A 15,758-nucleotide genomic window follows, 5' to 3' on the forward strand; every position below is an offset into this window, starting at 1 on the left:
TGTCCATAACATCTCCATTTGGACGCCTAATGGGCTTTTCATACTAAACTTAGATAAACCTCTTGATTCCCTCCACCCTCAAACCTACTCCTCCCAGCCTTTTCCATTTCAGTAAATGGCTTCACCTCATTGTTCAAACTAAAAACCTAAAGTCATTAAAAAAAACCAAACACAAACACCTTTTGTTATGAAAACTCAAACACACTGAAAGGTAGAGCAAATCAAATAGTATAAAAACACCGATAGATCCAGCATCTATTGTGCTTGTTTAACCTTTTTTTTTTTTTTTGAACTGAAGTATTTTAAAGTACAGTCATTGTGGGGCACCTGGGTGGCTCAGTCGATTAAGCGTCTGACTTGGGTTCAGGTCAAGATCTCGTGTCAGGCTCTGTGCTGACAGTGCGGAGCCTGGAGCCTGCTTTGGATTCTGTCTCTGTCTCTCTCTGCCCCTCCTCTGCTCACACTCTGTCTCTCTTTCTCTGTGCAAAAATAAACATCAAAAAAAGTAAAGTATAGTCATTGTGACATTGAACTCAAATTCTTCAGTTGGCATCTCTAAAACATAAAGGCATTTTTGTGTATATCTGTGATACTATCACCAGTCTTCTCAAAATGAACAATTCTTTACTCCTCTCTTCCTCATCCACCACAGCGAGTCAATCAGTAAGTGATGTCAACTCTCTGGCCACTCCTCACTCTCTCCAATGCCATCCCATCCCAGCCACTATCAACCCTTAACTCGACTTTTGCTCTGCATTCTTCCTTCTAACTCTCTATTTTGCACATAGTATCAAACTATTCTTTCAAAAACTTAAACCATGTTATATCACCTCCTTAATTAAAACCCTCCAGTGATTATCTCTTTGTGATTAGATTAGAATCCAGGCTTCTTTACGACCTACTTGACCTGACTCCTGAGTACCTTTCTAAGCTCTCCGCCTTCTCTCCCCTCACTCCTGCCTTATTTTGTTCCTTTGAATACCAGAGTAATTCCTGCCTAACTCCAGTGTTTAGGCTATACCTTCTGCCTGGAAGGTTTCCCCCAGATCTTTGTATGGCTGGTTTCTTCTCATTCTCAAGTCTTACCACAAATGTCACCTCCTCAGGGAAGCTTCCTCTGCTCATCCTATCTGGAGAAGTGCCCCCCATCTGTCTTCAATCAATTCGTAATCTATTATCCTGTTTTATTTTATGTGGCCTTTATTGCTATTTTAAATTATATTATTTGTTTACTTACTGATGGCCTGTCTTCCTCTTGTACGGAAGCTCCATGAAAGTGCCTAGAACAATGTACAGTGCAAAATATACAATCAACAAATGATGTTAGAGAATAAATCAATAAATTGATCTCTGGATATTGAAAGACTTTGCTTTGAATTGCAGCTCCATTACTTACCAGATGTAGTGGGAAAGTTACTTAATTTGTCCCTAGAATACCAATGTCACAGGACTATTATAAAACTTAAGAGGGGTAATTATGTAAAGCACTTAGTATAGCTTTCGATGTATAGTAAGCCCTAAAAACATGACAACTGCTATTATTACTACTGCTATTAATTATTACATGTCTCTGCTGCATTTGATCATTGTGAACATTGCCTCCTGAAGACTGTTTCCTCTTCTGGCCTTTTTGATGCCATACACTTCTAGTTCCGCTGTCCTTGGAATGCCTCAGAACACCTTCTGTGGCACAACCCTCACCTGATGACTCCGTAATTATTCTTTCCATGCCTGGTACCACGTATTGCTTGGCCACAACTGACCGGACAAGAGACGAGCACCTGGTCCCAAGGCAGTGTCTGTTCATTGGCCTAGGTGCTACCCCGGCTCAAGAGCTCCAACCACATGTTCTCTATGATGGGTGATTGCTAAGTAGATAAATGAGCTCATTTCCCCTGAGGAATATGAACAGAGTAAGAGGGAGCACGTGAGATAGAGAGATACTATATCGGGAGCAGGAGAAGCAGGGACAGAGAATACTTGGTGACTACAAGGACGCCTGGAGTGGGCAGATGAGCATGTAGCCTAGTCACAACAACTTCATTGTATCTTGATGACCTTTCAGGCTCCATTAGTCCTCCATTAGTCCTGCTGCTTCTAACTGTCTGTGCAGCTTCACAGTAACCTCTATATCCAAGGTCGCTTATCTGTTCCTCACATGGCAAAGAACCTAACCAACACCCTCACTGAACAGTTTCACTGGGTAGATTCAACAACCATTTCTTAGCATTTACCATTGGCCACACCCACTCATTTGCTCTCATAACTTGAACGCTCCTCTGTGGGTAATTCACCAATTGAATCTCTAACCTGACCTGTTTTCTGAGGTTCCAGCTCAAACTTCTGGGGCCCCACTGGCACTTAAAAGAACTACCTTCCAAACAAACTCATATTTTCTCCCCTTTCTCTCCTCTCATGCCCTGCCTGGCACAAATGTATTCCTCTTCTTTTGTTCCCTGTCTCGGCTGATGACACTGCTTACTCCCAGTCACTTGGGCTACAAATCTTGGAGTGATCTTTGCCACGTCTGTCTTTATTATCTTCCACAGCTAATCAGCATCTGCTGATGCATCTGGCCCCTTTGTTCTTTTTACGATGTCCTTCCAGACTGTAGGTGCCTTGGCCCTCCCCTCCTACTCCTCTTCCATCACTGCTCTCCCTTTGCTCATGTGCTCCCGGCCCACCAGCCTCCTTGCCTGTCCCTGAACAGGCAGACACAAACCTGCTCCAGGGCTTTTGCACCTGCTGTTCCCTTTGCCCAGAACACTTTTTCTGAGCTCTATTCCTCTTCTTCTTCTTCACATCTTTGCTCAAATATCCTTGTGTCAACTTTCCTAATCACCTTGTTTAAATTCTAAGAATCTGACAACTGACTTTCCTTAACCTCTTGCGCTGTTTATTTTCTCCACAGCCCTCCAACGTGCTACGTAACTTACTTATTTTTTCATTTGTTGCATCCCCCTTTCTCCACTTGGCAGCCCAACATGGTCGAATGTGTGCACCACGGGGGCAGGAATTAATATCCCCAAGGCTCAACAGGGCCTGGTACGTAGTAAGCACTCAATAACTGTGTGTTTAATCCATTAATTGATTACTCAGTCTCTCTCTGCTACCATTGTTTGTTTGTTTTCTTTTTAAACTGTTTCAAGACTATTTTTAAAACCAGTCACGACACTAAGCTTTTGGCCCGTTTGCCCACTCTACCAGCTACAAATGCTTGCTCAGCAGCTGAGGGGCACTCTTTAGTAGCATGTGTGAAAAGTAAATAAAATCCATATAAAACAAATCGTTTCCATAGGCTGCATTCTTATAGTCTTGCTACAATGCCAATGCTACATCCTGGGCATATGTTTCTGACCCACATGGAAAAAATTATAAATCTGGCCAGTTGGAACTGCCATCTGGAGTAGCGCTAGCTTTTTTCCAATAAGCTCTGTGTCTTGGCCCTTCTCAGCCATTAAGGGCTTAGAACTGTCAGAGTGATAGTGGTTTCAGCTACCCCCACCGTTGTTTGTCCTTGCCGCAAAAGGCAGTGTCCTGTGCCTCCTGGAAAAGCAGAGACCCATCTGGTTCCTCCAGTAATATGGTGGAAAGCAAATCCTGCAAGAATCCATGATCTTTTTCTTTTAGTTTTCTATTTGCACTGAAGCCTAGGTCCCTCCCTCTTTTTCAATAAATATCTTTAGAATATTTAGAATATTCAGAGTGATTAATTTTGTTTGAAATCCATGTTATATTCTGCTTTTATTTTTTTAAAGTTGTTTTTTCCCATTATAAAAACAATATATGCACAGTTTCATTTTAAAAAATGTAAATATGGGGGAGAAATCACCCAACAACTTTTGGAATAATCGCTATTCATGTTTTGCCCTGTTCCTTTCTATGAATATTCTTCTCATGAATATATATTTCTTGCTGTTTTTCAACTAAGATTACACTATGACAATATGTCAATGTTAATACAAAACTATATAATTTTGAATAAATAATCTAATTTAGGTAACGTCATTTATTTTTTCCTTTTTAAAATCATTCTACATTTGGACATGTATTTCGAACTTTTTTGCATTAAACTGAAATTGAGATTAACTTCTCTGGGCATATGGTTTTCCTGACTTTGATATTATTGACTTAGACTAGGATTTCTGAGAGAAATTACTAAATCATAGAGTATGAATGATTAGAAAGCTCCTGATGTACAACCTAACTTCTTTTCAGAGCTGTTTTCCTTAAGCTTCTTTGGATGGAAGGAGTCATTCAGGTTGCCTCAGTCATTGGGAAGTTTATAGGAATGACAATTGGAGAAAAACCTAGGGCAGGAATCCAAGCCATAAAAGCCAGGCCTCATGTAATGTCACAGAGTGAAAATGAATTATCTGAGCCACGCAGGCTGCAACTGAAGGTCAGTCAGGATGCAGGGAGCTCTGGGGAGCAGCTTGTCACTTGTCACCCATGAGCACTCACAGCCCAGGAGGCTCTGCCCTAGAGATCCCTTGTTAACAACCGGTCTCTTTCATCTTCTGTTCCTATCACCGACTCCTCAACTCCTTTTCCTATTTTCAATTCATTTTCACCACAGAAGTAATAACTGGTTCAGCCAATAGTCATCATACTTATTGAGACTGAATTTTTACTTCAGACTTCATCATTGGTCAGTTGGACAGATTATATTTGGTTATTCTTGGCTAAGTGCTCGTTTCTGTCTCAATCCTTTGTGGGGTTAGGCAAAATAGAATGTGACCTTCCTTCATTGAACTTGTGATAATCTGCTTGTGATGATTCAAAATATGTAACTACCAATGGCAGAGGCACTGACCAGTCAGTCCCAGCCAATGTGTCATGATGGAGTATCCCTGCTAGATACCATCTCTGGATAAGGACCCAGCAGGCTTGGTGGTCAGTCTATTCAGTACCAGTTCACCTGCCCATCAAAAAGGTAGGAAGTCATAGCAGCACTGTTCACAATAGCCCAAAAGATCCAGGCTCTCGGCTGATGGCTCGGAGCCTGGAGCCTGTTTCCGATTCTGTGTCTCCCTCTCTCTCTGACCCTCCCCCGTTCATGCTCTGTCTCTCTCTGTCCCAAAAATAAATAAAAAAAACGTTGAAAAAAAAACAATAGCCCAAAAGAGGAAATAACCTGTGTCCATCAACAGATGAATGGATAAATCAAAATATGAAATATCTATATAGTGGAGTAATATCCATCCATAAAAAGGAATGAAGTTTTTAATTAATTTTTTAATGTTTATTATTTATTTTTGAGGGAGAGAGCATGAGTGAGGGAGGGGCAGAGAGAGAGGGAGACACAGAATCTGGAGCACACTCCAGGGTCTGAGCTGTCAGCACAGAGCTTGATGCAGGGCTCAAACTCAAAAACCGTGAGATCATGACTTGAGCTGCAATCAGACGCTTAACCAACTGAGGTACCCAGGTACCCCAAGGAATGAAGTATTGATTGTATGGAACCTGCAGATCATAATTTTGTAGGCTTTCACTAAGAAAAATATTATAAAATTATCTAATTTAAGGTAGGTAGAAAAGTGAATATATATATATATATATTATGAAAGGAAATCACAATATATATATATAATATATATATAATATATAATATATATATATATTATGAAAGGAAATCACAATAGGTTACTAATTTTAAAAAGCTGAAAAATGCATTCTGAATATCACAGAATCTTGAAAAAGAACATAATATCTCTACTAACGAACTACCTGACACATGTCTACATTTCTCTCTCTCCCTCTCTCTTTCTCTTTGGTTGCATACAGTGGTTACCTCTTCTAAAGTTTATTCATTTATTTTGAGGAGAGGAGCAGGTGAGTGGGGGAGGGGCAGAGTAAGAGAGAGAAAATCCCAAGCAAGCCCCACACTGTCAGCACAGAGCCAGACACAGGGCTAGATCCCACGAACTGTGAGATCATGACCTGAGCCAAAATCAAGAGCCGGATGCTTAACCAACTGAGCCATCTAGGCACCCCCTGATTACCTCTTCTATGGCCACAGCTTTATAATATAATTTTAAAGACAGAGAGCAGAAAGATAATTCAGACTTCTTTTTAGCATGGTTGGTTGAAATTCTTTTTTTTTTTTTTTTAGTTTGGTAGTTGGGATGCATAGAGCATTCAGTTTCACACAATGTGATATGTAGTGCTGCTACAAGTTTGTGTCCTACAACTCAGAACCTCTGATAAATTCTATTTCACATGATTCACATCTTAAAAAAAGATTATAAATATATGGTGAATTTATCAAATATGTCCTAGTAAGCAAGAATAGCCATTTTGACCAGATATCTGTAAAAAGTAAGCATCCTGCTTATAATTTTGCATACCTAACAATTAAAATAATTTCCCACAGATTGGCTTCTGGCTCCATTTATTTCGAGCCTTGTTTCTTACCCACTACCTACATAATTGTAATATCAGGCACCATAAGACATGTTCATATTTCAGTGTGATCTCTGGCCCTGCAGCTTGTTGTCAGATCAGCAGGTGGTTGGCAAAGTAAGTTGTAGGAGTATTTGTGGAAACCATTCCTACACCAGAGGCCTACCAATAACCTGGCTCTGATGGAGGTGACTGCACACCACATAAATGCATCCCACTAAATCCAATCTAAATGTGTCTCCAAGTCAGCTTCCTTTTACCTGATTTCAGGAGTTCCTGGGGCACCTGGGTGGCTCAGTAGGTTGAGGGTCTGACTTTGGCTCAGGTCATGATCTCGCGGTTCCTTGAGTTTGAGCCCCACATCTGGCTCGCTGCTGTCAGCCTATCAGCTCAGAGTCCGCTTTGGATCCTCTGTCCCAATCTCTCTGCCCCTCTCCCCCTTGCACTTTCCCAAAAATAAATATTAAAAAAAAATACAATAAAAGGATTTCATGGTGCCATTCCAATGCTGCACTTCACAAAGTAAAGCATGTTGGAGAGGACCTCCGAGTGGAAAGAGAACAATGGTCTTAACCAATTGTGATTAAAATATCTTATTTTGCAAAGGTCTCAAAAACAACATAAGAAGTTGAAAAATTGTTGGGTATCTTCCCAGGGCCTCAAAAAGGGCCTGTGCAAGTGAGGAGTCCCAAAGTTTATGCTTCATTAGCTCCAAAGGAAATCTGCCAAATTGCCCTTCATAGAGGTTATACTAAGTTACTGTTCTACCCATAATGCAAAAGCTTCCTTTCCCAAGGTCTTGAATGCAGAGAGCATTACCAAATTTGTAGATTTTTGCCAACCTGATGGGTAGGGCAAAACAACTTAGGACAGTTGTATATTGCATTTCTCCAATTATGAATTAAGTTGAGCATTTTTTTCTTAACTTTAAGATCTATATGTGTTTTTTCTTCTGTGAACTCTCTGTTCATTTTTTTCCCCTCTTTTTTCTATTGGGTTGTTAGTCCTTTTCTTCTTGATTGGCAGGAACTCTTTATGCATTGGTAGATGCATTTTATCTTGATATGAATTGCAAATCCTTTTTATGTGTTCGCTTTATTTATTTATTTATTTATTTATTATCTCTTAGATTCTTTATTATTATTTTTTGTTGAGGTATAATTGACACATTATACTAGTTTCAAGTGTACAACATAATGATTTGGTATTTGTGTACATTTGCAAAATGACCACTACAACTAGTCTAGTTAATATCTATCACCATACAGGGTGCCTGAGTGGCTCAATTGGTTACGCATCCAACTCTTGATTGTGGCTCAGGTTGTGATCTCACAGTTCAGGGGATTAAGCCCCATGTTGGGGTCTGTGTTGAGAGCTCTGAGCCTGCTTGGGATTCCCTCTCTGCCTCTCTCTCTGCCCCTCCTTGCTCTTTCTCAAAATAAATAAATTAGCTAAAAAATACCTGTGACCATACATAGTGACAAAATTGTTTCTTGAGATGAGGACTTTTGAGATCTATTCTCTTAGCAACTTTCAGATATACCATACAGTATTATTAACTATAGTCATCATGCTGTACATGATATCCCCAGGACTTATTTTGCAAAAGGAAGTTTGTAAACTTTGACCCATTTCACCCAGAGAGACAGTGTGAGAGCAGGGGAGGGGCAGAGAAGGGAGACATAGAATTCAAAGCAGGCTCCAGGCTCTGAGCTGTCAGCACAGAGCCCAACACAGGGCTCGAACCCACGAACCGCAAGATCATAACCTGCCTGAGCTGAAGTCAGACACTTAACTGACTGAGCCACCCGGGTACCCTGAAATTTTAAGCTATTATATTGTTAACTTTATCATGATTTCATTTTTTATATTTGAATTTTTGATCCACATGGTATGAAAAGTTTTTCCATCTGTAGAAGATGAAATTCTAGACATTCATTGAGGAAAGGGTACTGTTCCTAAGTCTCATCTTAAAAAACAAACAAAACAAAAAATCCTATACTTTTAACTAAAGCTTTATTATTAATATGCTTCCTTCAATGAGTTAGAATTTACTGAACATCCATATGTGCTAAATCTTTACATTTCTCTTGTTGAAAAATGCGACTCTAGGTTTCAAAGTGTTCCAAGTAAAGACTCATCCACTCTTGAAAAAAAAAAGTAATAAATAAATAGAATGCTCAGTGGCCAGAAATAAAAATTCTTCATGCTTCCCAAACAACTTAACATTTATAGTATTTTAGATGGTTCTGTCCTTTCTTCATGGTTGGTCCCATATGCTTCCTGTGTCCTTCTCTGGGGATAGCAACCCTCCTTTGTAGTGCAGGTACTTATTTTCCAAGAAAAGATCAAATGCTCCTCTCAGCTGGAAACACCCACTCTCCGTGTTGTTTCAAAGGGTTTCATACTCCTGCATTCCAGACATGTCCAAACTAAACCCTGGTCAGAAAAAGACCTGGCCCTGATTTTCAAGGCAACTTGTTGTCTTTTACTCTGGAATGAGATCAGAAAAATGTGCGTATTCTTCACTTATGATTGTAATTTATTAATTACATAATAACTTTACATTAATGCTTATTCAATATTCATCATTACCAAAAGTAGTCTTTATTATTCTCTGGTGTTCAAAGGTGAATTACCACCTGGATTCATTTAACAGTACTATGGTTCTTCTTTTGGTGCTTAACAGAACTCTTTGAGCAAACTTAGGGAACTAGAACATACTTAGTTTTGAAGGAAAGTGCCATCCCTGAGGCATAATCAGGAACCAAAAGACTGAAGTGTTATTAGAACTAAAAGGTGCCTCTGAAATCTCTTGGTTCAATCCCTTCATTTTAAAGATGAAGAAGTAGGGGTGCCTGGGTGGCTCAGTCAGTTAAGTGGCCGACTTTGGCTCAGGTCATGATCTCGCAGTCCGTGAGTTCGAGCCCCGTGTCGGGCTCTGTGCTGACGGCTCAGAGTCTGAAGCCTGCTTTGGATTCTGTGTCTCCCTCCCTCTCTGCCCCTCCCCTGCTCATGCTCTGTCTCTCTCTGTCTCAAAAATAAATAAAACATTAAAAAAAAATTTAAAGATGAAGAAGTAAAGACCCAGAGAACTCTGAGCTTAATGACATGTTTCTTATATTTATCCCAAGTCAGCACGGCTATAAATAATGCCTTCTTTATTTTTATTTGATTAATTCATGTGGTTAATATGCTATTTTTGTTTCTTTTTAAAATGTGTAAGTGTAAAAAACATTGGGAGGAAAAAATCACCCCAAATCTCTCTACTGAGGGGCAGTCACTGTTAAAAGGCAGCATGACCATCACTTAAGGGAATGAGCTTTGGAACCAGACAGTGCCAGACAGAACCTCATCAGTTAACCTTTCTGAGCTTCAGTCTTTATGACAACAAGGGAGATGGTAGTATTCACCTCATGGTGAAAATTAAAGTATATTGCATAGGTAAGGCATTCAGGTCAGTGAGCTAAATGTTTGTATTCAATTCATGCTAGCAATCCTTAGTATTACAGTTGAGATAGTACTCTATACATTTTTATACCACGTTTTTTTCACTTACTGCGTCATATGCATTTTCCCAGGTCATCAAAGAATCTTTATTAATGCACTTCTTTTATGTCATGACCATCTTGGTAAAGAAAAATTGGAGTTATTTTCCATTCCACAGCCAAGTTGTGTATACCTTCTCAACAGAAGCTGAATCAGCAGCTGCCAACAAAGGGGAAAGGAAACAAGGGTTAATTAAGAGGAACTATTTTGGAATAAACAGCTGGATTTACAAGGGTGTGCATGAGAATGCTTTGATGCATGCATTTAGAGAGTAAAGGATATAGAATAATTGATGGCTATATTGGCAGATCAAAGTGTCTCAAGGGCATTGCAGGCTTGCAGAGTTAAACTGTTTGCACTTTTCCTGCATTTAGTGTGTGTATTTTGTGAGCATAATAATAATTTGTACTCACATAGAAGCTTTCATCTAGGGAGGAGCTCAAAGCACTTTGAAGATGTTAATAAGAAAAAGACCTGCTAATTAAGATTGCTTAAAAAGAAAAACTCTCCTTTCAGCAGGCTCACATGATTGTTGGGAGGATTCGGACTTAAAGAGATTTGTTATCACAAGTGAATTATTTCGAATGTTTTCCCTTTAAAACACACCGTTGGCCTTAGTTTACTGATAAAAATGTCTTTCTCTGGACAGTCACACCACATGTAACAAGAATAATGGAACAGTCTATGACGTGCTTGATTTTGGAGAGCACACTCTTATCTAAAAAAGTACCGTGTTGGACATTTGTAGTGAGTTTTCAGGTTATCAGATAAAGTTGTAGATTAAACGTAACAAAACAAGCTTAGAAGGACAAAGCATTCCCAGGCCTTTCTGGAATTATATTTGTTAAAGGAAATTCAGACAGCAAAAATCGTATCTCAGTGCATGGTGAAAAGGGTGACTTTGTTAAGAGTTCTACAAGCTTCCAGCTCAACTTCCCTGCATCAAATACACGAAAGCAAATCCCTACATAGATGAAATCAATTCATGAAACCTTTCCCAATCCAACTGTTAGAATCGGATGCCTCCCTTCTCTCTGCTCCCTGGTCAGCGAATGGTATTTGTTTGGAAATATTCTTTGTATGATGACTTAGTATTTGAGTCTTTTTTTCATGTGTCAGATATTTATAGTTCTTCCCTACTAGAGAGTAAACTCCAAGTAGGCAAAAATATTTTTTATTCATCTTAAAATCCTATAACAGGACTTAGCACAGTATGTGATCCTTAACACAACATACCCATTAATAACTATTTCTTTTAATTAAGAATTTTATTATAACAGTTTCATAATAGAAAAAGAAATTGGAAATAGCATCAATGTCCATCTATAGGGCAAGGGGTAAATAAAGTTATGAGACATCCATACAATGGGATACCATGTCACTGTTAAAAAGAATGAGACAGACTTGGAAAAATTCAATGATCTATGGAATGAACAACTCAATTATAAGAATATATTTTAGGATCTCCTTTTTTGCAAAAAAAAAAAAAACCCAAAACACAAAAAAACAAAAAAACAAACCAATGGGTGATTGAGAGATGCCTGGGATGAATACATAGATAGAAAGTTAGACAGACCAATCAAATTTTTTTATTATTCATAGAAATTGGAAGCCCTGAAAAATATGAGCAAATCATCAACAGTGAATATTCCTGGTGAATGGGGCTCCTCAGCCCTCAGTCAGTGGGCTGGCTTTGAGAGGAAAGTCCCTCACTTGTTACTTTTACCTCTGTATTGTTTGAAGTTTTAGCAATGAACAAGTATTATTTTTGGTCATAAAAAAAAAAAAGGGAAACTATTTATTGACTTTAAGTTTGTATTTGTTGAACTTGCTTTTGGTCAGGCAGATGACCTAATATCCCATATTTCTGCACTTTGCAGCCTGTCTCCCTGACAGCCTCTGGCACTGAATGAGCTGGAGGGGACAAAGCCTTCCTTTTTTCAAGAGTAAGCATTTAGCCCGATTCAAACTGACTCTCTTGGGCATCTTCCTGGGGCACCTTTCCAGGGCCTTGGTTTCTAAATTCGGTATACTAATGGGCTGGGACAGATTCCCTGGCTGACTTTGGAAGTTGTCAAAATCTCTCTGGTAACTTTCCGAGGCTTTTTGGTCTCTAACAAGACATGGACCTTTTTCAGTTGTAAATCAGCTTACATCAAAATTCATGTGGGAGGCCGTGCTGCTCCTGAAATGTCTCTGCTCACTCTTTTCATCTGCTGGGCTCTCGGTCCCTGGAAACTCCTGCCTCCTGGGATAATCAGAAATAGCCACCTGGGCTAATTTCCTAAGTGGCCATTCTCTTGTTTTGACCAGTAGGAGGGGCGTGATCTGTTTTCTCCGTACAGTTTGTATAGTTTGGCTTGCTGCCAGCATGGTTCTCTCAACCGAAAGAAAACCAAACACTATCGAAAATGGGAGGAAAAAAGGGAATTTGTGGGAATATTATAGATTAATCCAGTTTGCTGGGATCTGGCCTGGCCCATTTTTAGTGGGGGCTGGTTTAGAGTTAGTTTGTGGTTACATAAACTTGCCAACCATCCGGAAGAGGAAACAATACCCTCTGGTGGTAACATTATATCCTGCACCATGTACCCTAAATTTCAACCTTAGGCCAAGTTGCCTTACCTGCACTTGTACCACAGTACATGTGAACATTTTTAGTCACAGGAATCTATACTTTTTTTTAAAGCTTATTATTATTATTGTTATTTTAGTAATCTCTACACCCAATGTGGGGCTTGAACCCACAACCCTGAGATCAAGAGTTGCATGCTCTTCTGACTGAGCCGGCCAGGCAATCCCAGAAATCTATCCTTAAATCAACTCCACCTTTCCCTTGAGTAATATATAGAGATGCAGACGGTAAAATTTCCATTTCCCAAGTATGCTTTTATTGCTCTAAGTTACTGTGTTCAACATCATGCAGATCAAAATTCTTAAGTTTGTTATCATTCTATTAAGGAAAACAATTCCCATCATTCTACAAACTACAGAGCTAGAGTTGGTTTTTGATTATACCATTATTTATGATGTTACCATTATGCTTATTTCAGGTCCATTTCAGTTTTTTCAGAATGTGTCTATTGTGTCATATAGATTTTTGTCTCTCAGAACATATTACTACGTTCTGCTATATGTGACAACATTCCGATATAGTCATAATCCTAGGTCCCGGTTTTCTTGTTAATCTACGCACTTGAATTGTCGCAGTCAGGTCGATTGCACAGGGACATTATCACACCAGCTGCTCTGCTCTGCAATTAGCAGGCCTGGTATGGAATGTTCAGAGTAAGTTGGAGTTCCCGTGGACTCTGGACATTTGCCTTTCTGAGTCTCTGCCTTTGACTTTCCCTTTGGGAATCATGCCATAAAGGTCACTGTTTCCTGTTCCAAATACTCCTTTTAGTTTCTGTTTTGTGAGAACTCTGTATAAAGCTTTTTCCCTTGACCATTTGTCCTCCCAAGCCTGAGATTGCTTCTGAAGTGGAGAGAATTGAATAAACCCGGGATTCCTTTCTGGGAACTGGGCACTTGTCATCGAAGAGTGAAGTGTCTTTGGAGAAGCTTGTGGCACCAGGATTTGAGGTGAGAGAGGAGAAAGGGGGCTCAGCCCATTATTTAAAACCTGCATTTGCTTCTTGTCAAAATGCTCATTGGCCATCTGGTAGGTGACCAACTGTGCCAATTTGTCTGGGTTTGAGGGGTTGCCCAGGGCATGGGACTTTCAGTGTTAAAACTGGCAAAGTTCCAGGTAAACTGGACCGGTTGATCATACCAGAATGGGTTTAGGACTGTATGAATCCTTTCTTTGCTCCTGTCTCTCTCTATGGTTAATTGTTCTTCCTTTTACCACAGATCTGCCAAGTGTTGTTTCTTATGCGTCCTAATAAAACCCATGATGTCTGAAAACAATTACATATTAAGGATTTACTACATTTCACATGTGTTAACCATGGAAAACCTTTCATTTGAGTTTAAAAATCACATAAAAAGGTGCCTGGGTGGCTCAGTTGGTTAAGGGTCCCACTCTTGATTTCGCGTCAGGTCATGATCTGAAGGTTCATGAGTTTGACCCCATGTCTGGCTCTGTGCTAACAGTGTGGAGTCTGTTTGGGATTCTTTCTCTTCCTCTCTCTCTGTCCCTCCCCAACTTGTACTTTCTCTTTCTCTCTCAAAAATAAACTTAAAAATTTTTTTCTAATAAAAAAATTAAAAAAAAAAAAGAAATTACCTAAACATGAACTTGAGACAGGCATGCCTGCACCAGTCTACCATAATAATTTATCATCGTTTCTAGGCACAGAGTGAAGATTGACTATTATGTGCCATGTCGGATGCTGGGGGAATGGGGAGCTGAATGGATAAACAGATAAATGCCAGAGTTACCAGTGTTGGGCAAGTGGTGTAGGAGGCTAAGGAACAAAGTGATTCCTGTGGGCTGGGACTTAATGCTGGGAGAGGCTTAAAACAGGAAGTGGGATGTGGAGAGGACTGGAGAGGAATCCAGAAGAAAAGGTAGACTCTAGATGAGAAGACTATTCCAGGCAGAAGAAAACAGCTGCCTGTAGACTCAGGAATGTGTGGGTGGGATCTGTATAGGCAAGTTGCCCTGAAGCTGAGTTTTCAAATGGGTGATCAGTTTGAGGAGGGTGTGTAGGACCATTCTAGCATTTCTGTACTGCTGCTTTTGCAATTACTCTAGACCCAGTGAGTACATCTTTACCAAACAGAGAGAGCCCTTCTTTCTCCTCCTGTCCCTCCGCCAGCTTTTGTAGGTTAGGCCGGGCATCTGTAAAGAATGACCTGACTTTCTCAGTAAATATTTGGGGTGCAAAGAACTGGAGCATTGTCAAAACTCTGTGTGACTACTCCACCCTTCCTCCTATTGAGTCCAGCGCAGAGTAGGGCGGACCACAGAGTGTGGCCAAGGAAACTATCCTTCACCCCCTTGTGAACAAGCTTTGGCACAGAGACTTGGAGCACCAGCCCCTGCACCCCAGTTCTCAGCAAAAGCAGCGAACATTTGTAGGTGAAATGGGGCTGTTAAAGGACTACTGGTCTCCCTTACGCTGTAATGCTCATTAGTGGGTTTTCAGTGACCTTATCGTAGACTGGACGTAGCAAATTATCACAGCTCAATTTTACCAAAATGACCTTTGCCTTACACAAATCCCATTGTTCTTTATTGAAAAGAAACTCTTTCAATCTGGGCAAAGACAACGTGAAGATGTGTTGGGGAACCAGATACAACTGTCATCATAAATGGTGATGACCAAGGCAGACAGAGGCAAAAGCAGAAAGTGCCTTCAGTGAGATTTGGGAGGAGGGACACCAGGGAGGTTCTTGTACCTCTTCCACAGCTTTCCAGCTAAAAATTCCTGCTCATGTAAAGAAGAGCTTTAATCTGTAAATTCTCTTGGGAAGATTATGCCTGTCTTTACTCTCACACTAAAGAGACTGTATCAATACTTTCCCTTTGGTGAGGAATAGGTAGGGACTTCAGTGCTTAAAAAGAAGTGTCTGTAAATATGAAAAAATGCTGGCAAAAAGAAGGCTTAGCATCTTAAAATCAAATTCTTTGCATCTAAATTTTTTTTGGGAAATTTGTTATAGCTTTTATCTGAAATGGGTTGCATCACAACAGCACTCAGGAAAACTGTCTTTTATTTTCCTTGCTTTGGATTTGTAGTTCTTTAATACTATATGGTCTTCATGGTCTACCACCTCCCTTTCGTTGTTCAGTTTCCTTCCTTTGCTCTCAAACTCTTTTGTAAACTATTTTAAACTGTCCCATTTCTGCTCCT

The 15,758-nt window shown here is 39.9% G+C and overlaps 1 protein-coding gene and 1 long non-coding RNA gene across 3 annotated transcripts in view; one reads left to right on the forward strand and one right to left on the reverse strand.

Moving 5' to 3' along the window:
* Window positions 1–441: 441 nt before the first annotated feature.
* Window positions 442–15,758, reverse strand: part of LOC122234304 — a 30,428-nt gene continuing 15,111 nt past the window's right edge. Inside the window, exons 4-6 of one of the 2 annotated variants that reach the window (XR_006212082.1) lie at window positions 9,965–10,113; window positions 1,238–1,280; window positions 442–479 (exon numbers count right to left, since the gene is read on the reverse strand). This is a non-coding gene — a long non-coding RNA (uncharacterized LOC122234304). Of the gene's footprint in view, window positions 480–1,237; window positions 1,281–8,444; window positions 8,899–9,964; window positions 10,114–15,758 lie in introns of those variants that run through there. The other variant, XR_006212083.1, reaches the window with a different exon arrangement.
* The window catches only part of MED4 (mediator complex subunit 4), a 47,096-nt gene continuing 44,833 nt past the window's right edge, over window positions 13,496–15,758 (forward strand). Inside the window, exon 1 of the mRNA XM_007085402.3 lies at window positions 13,496–13,539. The gene's annotated coding sequence lies outside the window, so the exon portion shown is untranslated. The remainder of the gene's footprint in view (window positions 13,540–15,758) is intronic.

Source organism: Panthera tigris, chromosome A1 (genome assembly GCF_018350195.1).
Source record: "Panthera tigris isolate Pti1 chromosome A1, P.tigris_Pti1_mat1.1, whole genome shotgun sequence".
Lineage (NCBI taxonomy): Eukaryota > Metazoa > Chordata > Mammalia > Carnivora > Felidae > Panthera > Panthera tigris.